General features: G+C 42.2%; 1 long non-coding RNA gene across 1 annotated transcript; it reads right to left on the reverse strand.

Moving 5' to 3' along the window:
- Positions 1-289: 289 nt before the first annotated feature.
- Positions 290-9,071, reverse strand: LOC145408105 (uncharacterized). Its single transcript, XR_013898857.1, has 3 exons — positions 9,004-9,071; positions 820-948; positions 290-354 (listed from the first exon to the last, which is right to left on the reverse strand). It is a non-coding gene; the product is annotated as an uncharacterized LOC145408105 (long non-coding RNA).
- Between the last annotated feature and the right edge of the window lie 411 nt (positions 9,072-9,482).

The following is a 9,482-nucleotide window of genomic DNA, read 5'->3' on the forward strand; positions in this document are numbered from 1 at the left end:
TCTCCCTCGCTCACACGAACAATTAATATGTTCCATCTGTAAATTCAATAGATCAAACCAGCTTCTGAGAGCATTTTTGTTCCACCCTGCCCTATCAACCACCACCATAAATCGACATTCAACTTACCCCTTTCTATTTTCTTTCTGCATTGGGTAAATCTGATTACAAGAATAATCCACCTGTTTATGATCTACCTGAAATTCAGTTTACTGGAGAGGAATTCGACCATATTGCCGGTAGGACCTCTGAAGGTGAGTCGCTTGCCCCCGGGTACTGTGGGGTCATCCACAGTCACTGCTACATTTGCTGGGTACTCTTCTGCAGTTAATATAATGTGGGGACGGTGGTGAAACCTGTAATGGATGTAGTTCTTATCCATTTCAATTCCATAACGTGTTTCACTGTTTATTATTGCTGTTGCCAGAAAATTATATTCATCTTAGGGTGAATGGGTAAGTGGAAGGTGTCTTGTATGTAGCCCTTCCAGCATAAAAAGATTCCAAAAGCCAAAGAAAATCGTCTGGAAACAGCAGCTAAAATTATGCAAACGTCATTGGACAGATTTTAACATTTCAGGTATTTTTCACCATTATATTAACTGAACTGGGAAGTGATTCAGAACAAATCTACAGAAAGTGAGTTAATAAATCCCTGGGACCTGTAACAGAAGAATGTCTTAGTAATTGTCTAACAGTTAAACAGTCATCATTTTTCGCTTATTAACTATACTGCGTATTCACTGAGAAGAAAGTTGCGAATTTTTTGAGTGAGGAAGTGCCTGGTATATATGCCCGGTGCCATGGCGATGATCAGCATACCATAAAAATTTGGGTGGAAAGAGGTTGGGCGGGGAGGCGAGAGTGAGGCCACCCCCAGCAGTCCACGTGGCCACTAGCTGCGGTATATCGTCTGGCTCACTGAAGGGCAGGAACGAGAAAACACTGACTCTGCAAAAACACAACTCATTCAGCAAAATTGTATAAACAGTAGGGAAGAAAGTGATAGGTGTCACGGGGTTTTTATAATATCACGGTAGATTTTGAAATAAATGGTTAAATGTTATTTAAATTGATATTAATATTCAATAATATTGAAGAGCAGAGACAATGATTGTCTTGCTACATCAAGCAACGATTACTTTACGCTGACTTGCTGCGATTCTCTAAGAACGAGAATTTATAAACTTTCTCAACAGTACACAGCAGAGACTAATTACTCACAATTGCTGAATTACTGTACCGTTAGCCTCTGGAGAAAGTTACTTCACCCCTGACAATAAATAACTAATACTAATAATAATATCAGGCTCTTGCTGATGCTTTAACTCCTATCTGGCACAACGGATTTTAAGTTAATACAACAAGACTGGTCTAAGTACCAGTTATGAAGGCAAACGTTTATGCAAGTTAGGAGCTATATGGAAAATAAGCTTAATTTGGAGAAATGAAACAAGATTTTACTTTACATTAAGCTCAAGGAAACGAACTGTTAAATTTATTAATTCCCAAAAAATAAATTTAACGTTACATTTCAAATCAAATCAATGAGACGCACTCACTCACTCACACAAAAGCTAAATACTTATGCCTAGGAAAAAAACACCTTAACTAAACTCTTATGACTACAAAATACAAAAAGGAAATACTAGTCAATGAATGCGGTGTATCACCCAATGCTGGAGAACTAAAGGTGGAAGCTTGGAGAAACTGTAAGTGGAGTTTGGGTACTAGCTGACCTCTCGCACTGCTGCACAGGTCCTGTCTCCGTCACAACAAACACTAGACTGAGTAAGTCGTGGGAACAAAAGCGGAGCACTAGGCCGCATTTTTAACGGTCAAGTGCAAGCAGGGGCGAACAATAAAGAAAACAATAGTATCGCTCAGTACAGCACTTAGTGACGTGCATTAAATCGGTCACTTTTGAAAACAGTGAAGAATGTTTTGAAAAGTGTACCCCGAAATGGAGGGAGAAACGGTTAGCTGAGCGATACGCAGTGAGTTTTCCACTAATAGTTCGTGGCCTCTCACAAAAGGGAAATGTCGCGGATTGATTCATGACATTACGCCCTTACAAAGTTAAATTTTTTCCTTATGGGAAAAAATTTGTGGATATATATATATATGTACACATCCTAAGTCATTCACACAAGATTCACACTGTGGTGTGTGTGCTATCCTGCTACAGGAGAAAGTCGCAGTCGCCAGTGAGCGAAAAAAACCTCGTATTTACGTTAATAGAAGCAAGCTTGAGGGAAAAACTCCGTGACGACGGTGAAAATCCTGTAATCAGGTCAAACTGAGCGAAAAGTCGCTACATTTACACTGACAACTAATTGTTGTGTAGTGTGATGTATGTAATACACGGTGTAGGTGTGACAGTTGTAGTGTAACTGTACCTACGTGTAAAATGACACAGTAACTAATAATATGGCGACGACGAAGGCAGAGAAGAGGCGGCAGCGTGCGGCAGACGATCAGCTGGCCCGCACAGCAAAACTGCTACACCCATTGCTGAACCTGCAAAACCAATTGAGGTGGAGCATCAAAAGTGTCAATGAGACAAAATTTTATTATGTTACAATTACTCTCTCTGCCTAGCAGTCAGTACTACGACGTACACTCGAGGTCGCCATTAATTATAGCACACGATTATGGTTGGCAAGTTGAGAATCCCTGTGCAAACTCGGGTCTTCCATAGCCTCGAACTGCACACGGGTCCTCAACCTGTGCCTTAACCTACAGTACTTATATTAATATCGGGAAGCTGAGAATCCTTGTGCAAACTTGGGTCTTCCGTAGCCTCAAGTCGCCTTTACGGAGTTCTTTCTCGAACTTCCCCCTTAACCTACAGTACAATACTTATATTAGTACCGGGAAGCTGAGAATCCTTGTGCAAACTTGGGTCTTCCAAAGCCTCAAGTCGCCTCTGCGGAGTTCTCTCTCGAACTTCCCCCTTAACCTACAATACAATACTTATATTAGTACCGGGAAGCTGAGAATCCTTGTGCAAACTTGGGTCTTCCATAGCCTCAAGTCGCCTCTGCGGAGTTCTCTCTCGAACTTCCCCCTTAACCTACAATACTTATATTAGTATCGGGAAGCTGAGAATCCTTGTGCAAACTTGGGTCTTCCATAGCCTCAAGTTGCCTCTGCGGAGTTCTCTCTCGAACTTCCCCCTTAACCTACGGTACATATATTAGTACCGGGAAGCTGAGAATCCTTGTGCAAACTCGGGGAGTCGCCTCTCAACCTCCCCCTTAACCTACGGTACATATATTAGTACCAGGAAGCTGAGAATCCTTGTGCAAACTTGGGTCTTCCATAGCCTCAAGTCGCCTCTCAACTTCCCCCTTAACTTACGGTACATAATATGTATGTACAGGCCCTGGACACAATGTGTCCTGTGGGGCCAATGGGCGAGACGTCAGGTCTGCACCCACTTCACCACTACCCTGTCTCTCAACTGACTCAGAGATTACAGGTGTAGTTACAAATGGCACAGGAAGGGCATGTCCCTGATTAGTGGTGATACTTTGGCACACACTGCAAGAACGGACAAAACTATCTATGTCCCGTCCCATCCCTGGCCAGAAAAAGTCAGCTCGGATACGGCCCTGGGTCTTCCTTTTGCCCATGTGACCTCCTGAGACTGAACAATGACCCCATTGTAACACTGCTAGGCGGTACTTGGCGGGAACGACAAACTGCAGTCGAACCTCGCCCTCGGGTGTTCATGACTCACGGTAGAGCCGTCCTTGTTTGCAAAGGAACTTGGCTCGACCTCCCCGTGAATACTTAATCACTCGACCCTTTTGTTTGTTCCGCACGGCAGCAAGTGTCGGGTCAGAATGTTGTTCTTGCACAACAAGTTGACTACACATCAGATCTTGCGGCGATTCAATGATCACTGGGGTGACACAGTCTAGAGCCTCAGTCATGGCTCGTGTTACCGCAGCAGCCGAAGTCTGAGTAGCGTCATCGGAGCAACTATCCTTGGCTCCTTGAATATTGCCTACTATAAGATCAAATAGAGGCTCTGGCATGACAACTGCAAGTGTCGTACCAGTATAAAATGGAGATGCCACCTGGATACATGCCTCAGGGAACAATCTCACTGATCCATCAATAAGCTTTGCATGGATCTGTCGACCTGTATACTGCTCAGGCCGAACTAGACTCTGCTTGACAGAGCAACCTGAGGAACCATTGTCTCTCAGGACCTTCACAGGAATGTCTCCCACAAACCCTGGCTGAACAAGGAAGGTACTGTCACCTGTGGGAGGGCCTGTGGAGGAAGCAGCTAGCCACTCATGAGGCTGCTGAATTGATGCGGCAAACATTGTGCCTTGAGGGTTATAAGGAGATGGAACATTGGCCATCTGTGGAGGGGGGTTCACTGTCACTGTGGGACTAGTGAACTGTGGGGAAGTACCCACACTAGTAGGGACGTGACCACCGTGCTGCTGCTGAGGAATGAAGGCTGCATTCGCTTCCTGCCTCTTTTGAGCTGGTGGTGAAAAAGTTTGTCCTGCCGGTCAGTTGCGTGGCTGATACTGCTGCTGGTTAGGGTGCTTGTTGTACCGCTTCCAAGCAGGCTGCTGTGTATTTTGCCCCTGGTCCTTCTGTGGTTCTGGACCTTGGCCATTACTCTGAGAACGGCCTTGGTGCTGGGATTCAGTCTGAGACGGCTTCCCAGACTTGGCAGTATCTTTTCTGCTCCAGGTGTTTTGCTTACGAGCTTGATACCCGTATGCAGTAAAGAATGCGTCAGCCTTCTCTGCCATTTGGCTGGCATCTTTCACCTGGCAGATCTTAAGCTGTGCTATGAGCTCAGCAGGCCACGACCTCTCTAGCTGTGTACGCAGCATAAGGTCAATTATCCCCTCACGCGTGGAAGGAGTTTCATCTTTCTCCATCCACTCATTTAAGTAAGCTGTGAGACGATCAAGGAACTGAACAGCTGTCTCCTTGTCTTGGAGACGAGCTCGCATGAACTGAACTTTGACGTCGTCTACTGTGAGACCATACGCCTTAATGAGTGCAGCTTTCATCATCTCATATGTGAGATTGTCTCCACGGATTCTGTGGAGAATATCGAGGGCAGGGCCCTCAAATAGGCTAAGAAACTGAAGCCGCTTAGCTGCCTCATCCAGTTGATATAAGTCTGCCATGTCCTCAAAACGAGCTATGTACGGTTCGATTCGCTCGCTTTCCTTGTATGAAGGAAGCTTGATGCGTGGGGTCGCCAGGACATGTGCAGGGAGAACGCTCGTGGAGCATGGACCAATTGCACCAGACGTGTCTGAAGCCAAGGAATCTCGCTTGAGCTTCAGCACTTCAAGTTCATGTTCTCGTTCTTTGTCTCGTTGTTCACGCTCGTATTCGCGCTGTTCTCGCTCGTGTTCGCGCTCTTTTTCTAACTCGAGCTCGCGTTGTTTCTGCTCGTATTCGCGCTCCTTTTCGCGTTCCTCACGCTGTTCTCGCTCGTATTCACGCTGAATCCTACGCTCTTCACGAGCATCTTTCTCACGTTCATGCTCGTAATTGAACCGTGAGAGAACGTAACTCTGTATTTTCTCTGGGTCTGTGAGACCCATATCTTTGGCTTCCTGTACAAATACAGCGGTAGCCATGGCACTAATTTATTAAGCAACCCGAAATTGAGTACTGACTGCTTAGCGACGAATACTAATAAACGCAAGAAAAGAGTACAGACACAAGCTAGTGGTGACCAGTCTTATCTAAACTGGCAAAGAATAAATCAAAAATGTAAATGACTGGGAAGACTCAATAATAAACACAATGGGTACGGCGACTTCCCAGGAGCGAATAAAATCGTCTGGCGTTACCAAGAATAAACTAGAGTTAGGTACTCTATTGATTAATAAAGCAAAATTCACTTGCTAAATTAAGGGTAAACACCAGTAAGATTGTGCCTATAAACTTTAATGATAAATACCTAAATATGAATGAGTGAGCACTATCTCGTAAATAGCTTTAGGGCTAGGAGTTAATATCCTGGAATGAGGTCGCCAATTGTCACGGGGTTTTTATTAATAACACAGTAATTTTAAAATAAATGGTTAAATGTTATTTAAATTGATATTAATATTCAATAATATTGAAGAGCAGAGACAATGATTGTCTTGCTACATCAAGCAACGATTACTTTACGCTGACTTGCTGCGATTCTCTAAGAACGAGAATTTATAAACTTTCTCAACAGTACACAGCAGAGACTAATTACTCACAATTGCTGAATTACTGTACTGTTAGCCTCTGGAGAAAGTTACTTCACCCCTGACAATAAATAACTAATACTAATAATAATATCAGGCTCTTGCTGATGCTTTAACTCCTATCTGGCACAACGGATTTTAAGTTAATACAACAAGACTGGTCTAAGTACCAGTTATGAAGGCAAACGTTTATGCAAGCTAGGAGCTATATGGAAAATAAGCTTAATTTGGAGAAATGAAACAAGATTTTACTTTACATTAAGCTCAAGGAAAAGAACTGTTAAATTTATTAATTACAAAAAATAAATTTAACGTTACAGTTCAAATCAAATCAATGAGACGCACTCACTCACTCACACAAAAGCTAAATACTTACACCTAGGAAAAACACCTTAACTAAACTCTTATGACTACAAAATACAAAAAGGAAATACTAGTCAATGAATGCGGTGTATCACCCAATGCTGGAGAACTAAAGGTGGAAGCTTGGAGAAACTGTAAGTGGAGTTTGGGTACTAGCTGACCTCTCGCACTGCTGCACAGGTCCTGTCTCCGTCACAGCAAACACTAGACTGAGTAAGTCGTGGGAACAAAAGCGGAGCACTAGGCCGCATTTTTAACGGTCAAGTGCAAGCAGGGGCGAACAATAAAGAAAACAATAGTATCGCTCAGTACAGCACTTAGTGACGTGCATTAAATCGGTCACTTTTGAAAACAGTGAAGAATGTTTTGAAAAGTGTACCCCGAAATGGAGGGAGAAACGGTTAGCTGAGCGATACGCAGTGAGTTTTCCACTAATAGTTCGTGGCTTCTCACAAAAGGGAAATGTCGCGGATTGATTCATGACAATAGATCCCACTGATCATTATGAACCAAGAGTGGATGGAAATATTTCCTGTGCACTACTTTATTTATTTATTTTTATTTTTTTACTTTGTGACTTTGTAGGACTTCTTTAGGCTAAACAAGTGTTGGGTGTTAGCCTGGAGAAAACATCAAAGTTTATCTTTAGAAGTAGAAGGTTAATTAAAGGTTTTTCTTACATATGGATTGCTTGCGTTTCTTTTAGCTGAACATAGGCGACTGTTCACAACCTGAATTACTTACCCACATGTTCCTCTTGATGCGAAATGGTTTAACAAGCAGATTAATTTCAATGTGATACATAATTATGCATCATCTTACTATGATTAATCTGTTCTCAGGCTGAAATGCCAACTAAATCATGACTCCTTCTTAAGTATCAAGGAACTTTTCAAATCCTGACAAGATGTGCTCAGTATGACATGTAGCCTAGTGAATGCGTTCTTTCTAAACATTTGATATGGTCCTCTCAAATTCTCCTCTCTCACTAGAAATCCCAGCTATTTGACCTCTCTCTCTCTCTCTCTCTCTTCTATTCTATTCTATCTATCTATATCTCTCGTATGGTAAAAGTGTAAGCCAGACAAACAAAAAATGACGAGTATGGTGGAATGTCGAAGTCCCAACGATACGGGAACTGAGATGCACGACATGGATGTAATGGAAATAGTGAAAGTATTCAGCTGAGCGTAAGATGTACGAGTATGTGGAGTCATGGTGCCTCTATCGCAGCACACTCATCCCTAATTATGCGTGTATCTTAAGGCTGGGGTTTGAGTTCAACCCAGGGAAGAGGTGTTTTAAAGAAGTGCTGTTAATATTGTAGTATATATATTTTTTTCTGTTGCAAGAAGAGTTGTTACAGTACTGAGCACATATGAAATATCAACACATACAGGCACATAAAATATGTTGAAATATGTACACAAAGATGATATCCGTAGACAAACAACAGATAGTGTATTGTATGCATATGTGAACGTATCATCACTGATATCACACTCTGTAAGATGGAATGTAATAGCACTTTTCTATTTTGTTATTTTATGTGTAATCCGTAATGGCTCCAGTTCTCAAAATAAAGCCTTGGTAAATGTTATGTTGACAGATATAAGTGAAAAAAGGATATTGTACCTTACTTCGAAGAGTGGTCACGTGAGAAGAAAAACACATGATTTTTCAGAGGGTTAGATACAATTAACCTGTATTTTTTGCCTCTGACTTTTTTTTTTTTTGGGGGGGGGAGTAATCACATGGAGTAGAAACACCTCCAGGGGTGAAGCACTCCACTAGTTCAAGCAAAAATACCATGACTACAGTCATATTTGAAGGACAAAAATTCATGTGATATCATGTAGAAATGTATTCTTAAGCGAATTCACTTTTCAGATGATCTTGCCAAGAGCTGTAATACGTACAGCAACGGCCATGTTCGTATAAAAATCAGGCATAGCTAGATGCTTCAGTCAGTTTATACCCTCAGGGAAGACAGTCTTGTAGGCAGTACTTAAGTCTGTCTAATGGTTAAAAATAAGAAGTAGCCATTTAAATGACAACTTACCACCTCCCGAACTACGAATGCCATAATGCTAGGTTTCTGTAACGTCTTGACAGATTATCGGCATTTCAAGGTATATCCACCTGTACTGACAGATTTATTTTCCAAGAGGTGCAAATTTACTACTCAACACAAGACTTTTGAAAGCCATATAATTAAAATTTGCCGCAGATATTTCGTTTACCGGATTTCTTTTTACTCATTTGTCAAAAAATCGGCATAGCTAAGATACTGTTATATACGTACTAGACATAATCCTTGGTATGTTCCGTTCTTGCGTCATTCTAGCTCATCACATTTCACTGAAGTTTGTCTAATTCACTTTAGATAATATTAGCTTACCTTAATGTATCCGAAACGTCGTCGATGACAGCCAGTACTGAGTTGGTACATGATAGGGTCTTCTGAAGGTGGTAGAGGCTGTGGAGGCGGTGAAGAGAGAGGCGAGTGAAGATGAATAGCCTCGTTGTCTGGATCAGCAGGAGGTGGCTCTTAAAGAAGGATTCAGCGAAGGCGGAAAGGAAACTTGGGTCGTCGCTTGACACCATCACCGTCACGCAGTACAGCCTCGTCACCAGCTGGTGGTGGTGGGATAAAGCGGTTGGGTGATATCACCAACTGACAGGCATGAACTAATGTACATGGGTCTTGTTTTGAACTGAATGCTGAAGTATCACCAAATATTCATTTTCACAGAGTTAACAAGAAATCACTTAATACCTTGGACTCGGCATGCTACTGTACACTGATTATAGATAACGCATGGGTTACATCAGGGTTTTAAGAGAGAATTTTCAAGAGCATCCAGTTAAAACACACGT

Source organism: Coenobita brevimanus, chromosome 8, assembly GCF_032717465.1.
Source record: "Coenobita brevimanus isolate Jiangsu-jjx chromosome 8, ASM3271746v2, whole genome shotgun sequence".
NCBI classification, from domain to species: domain Eukaryota; kingdom Metazoa; phylum Arthropoda; class Malacostraca; order Decapoda; family Coenobitidae; genus Coenobita; species Coenobita brevimanus.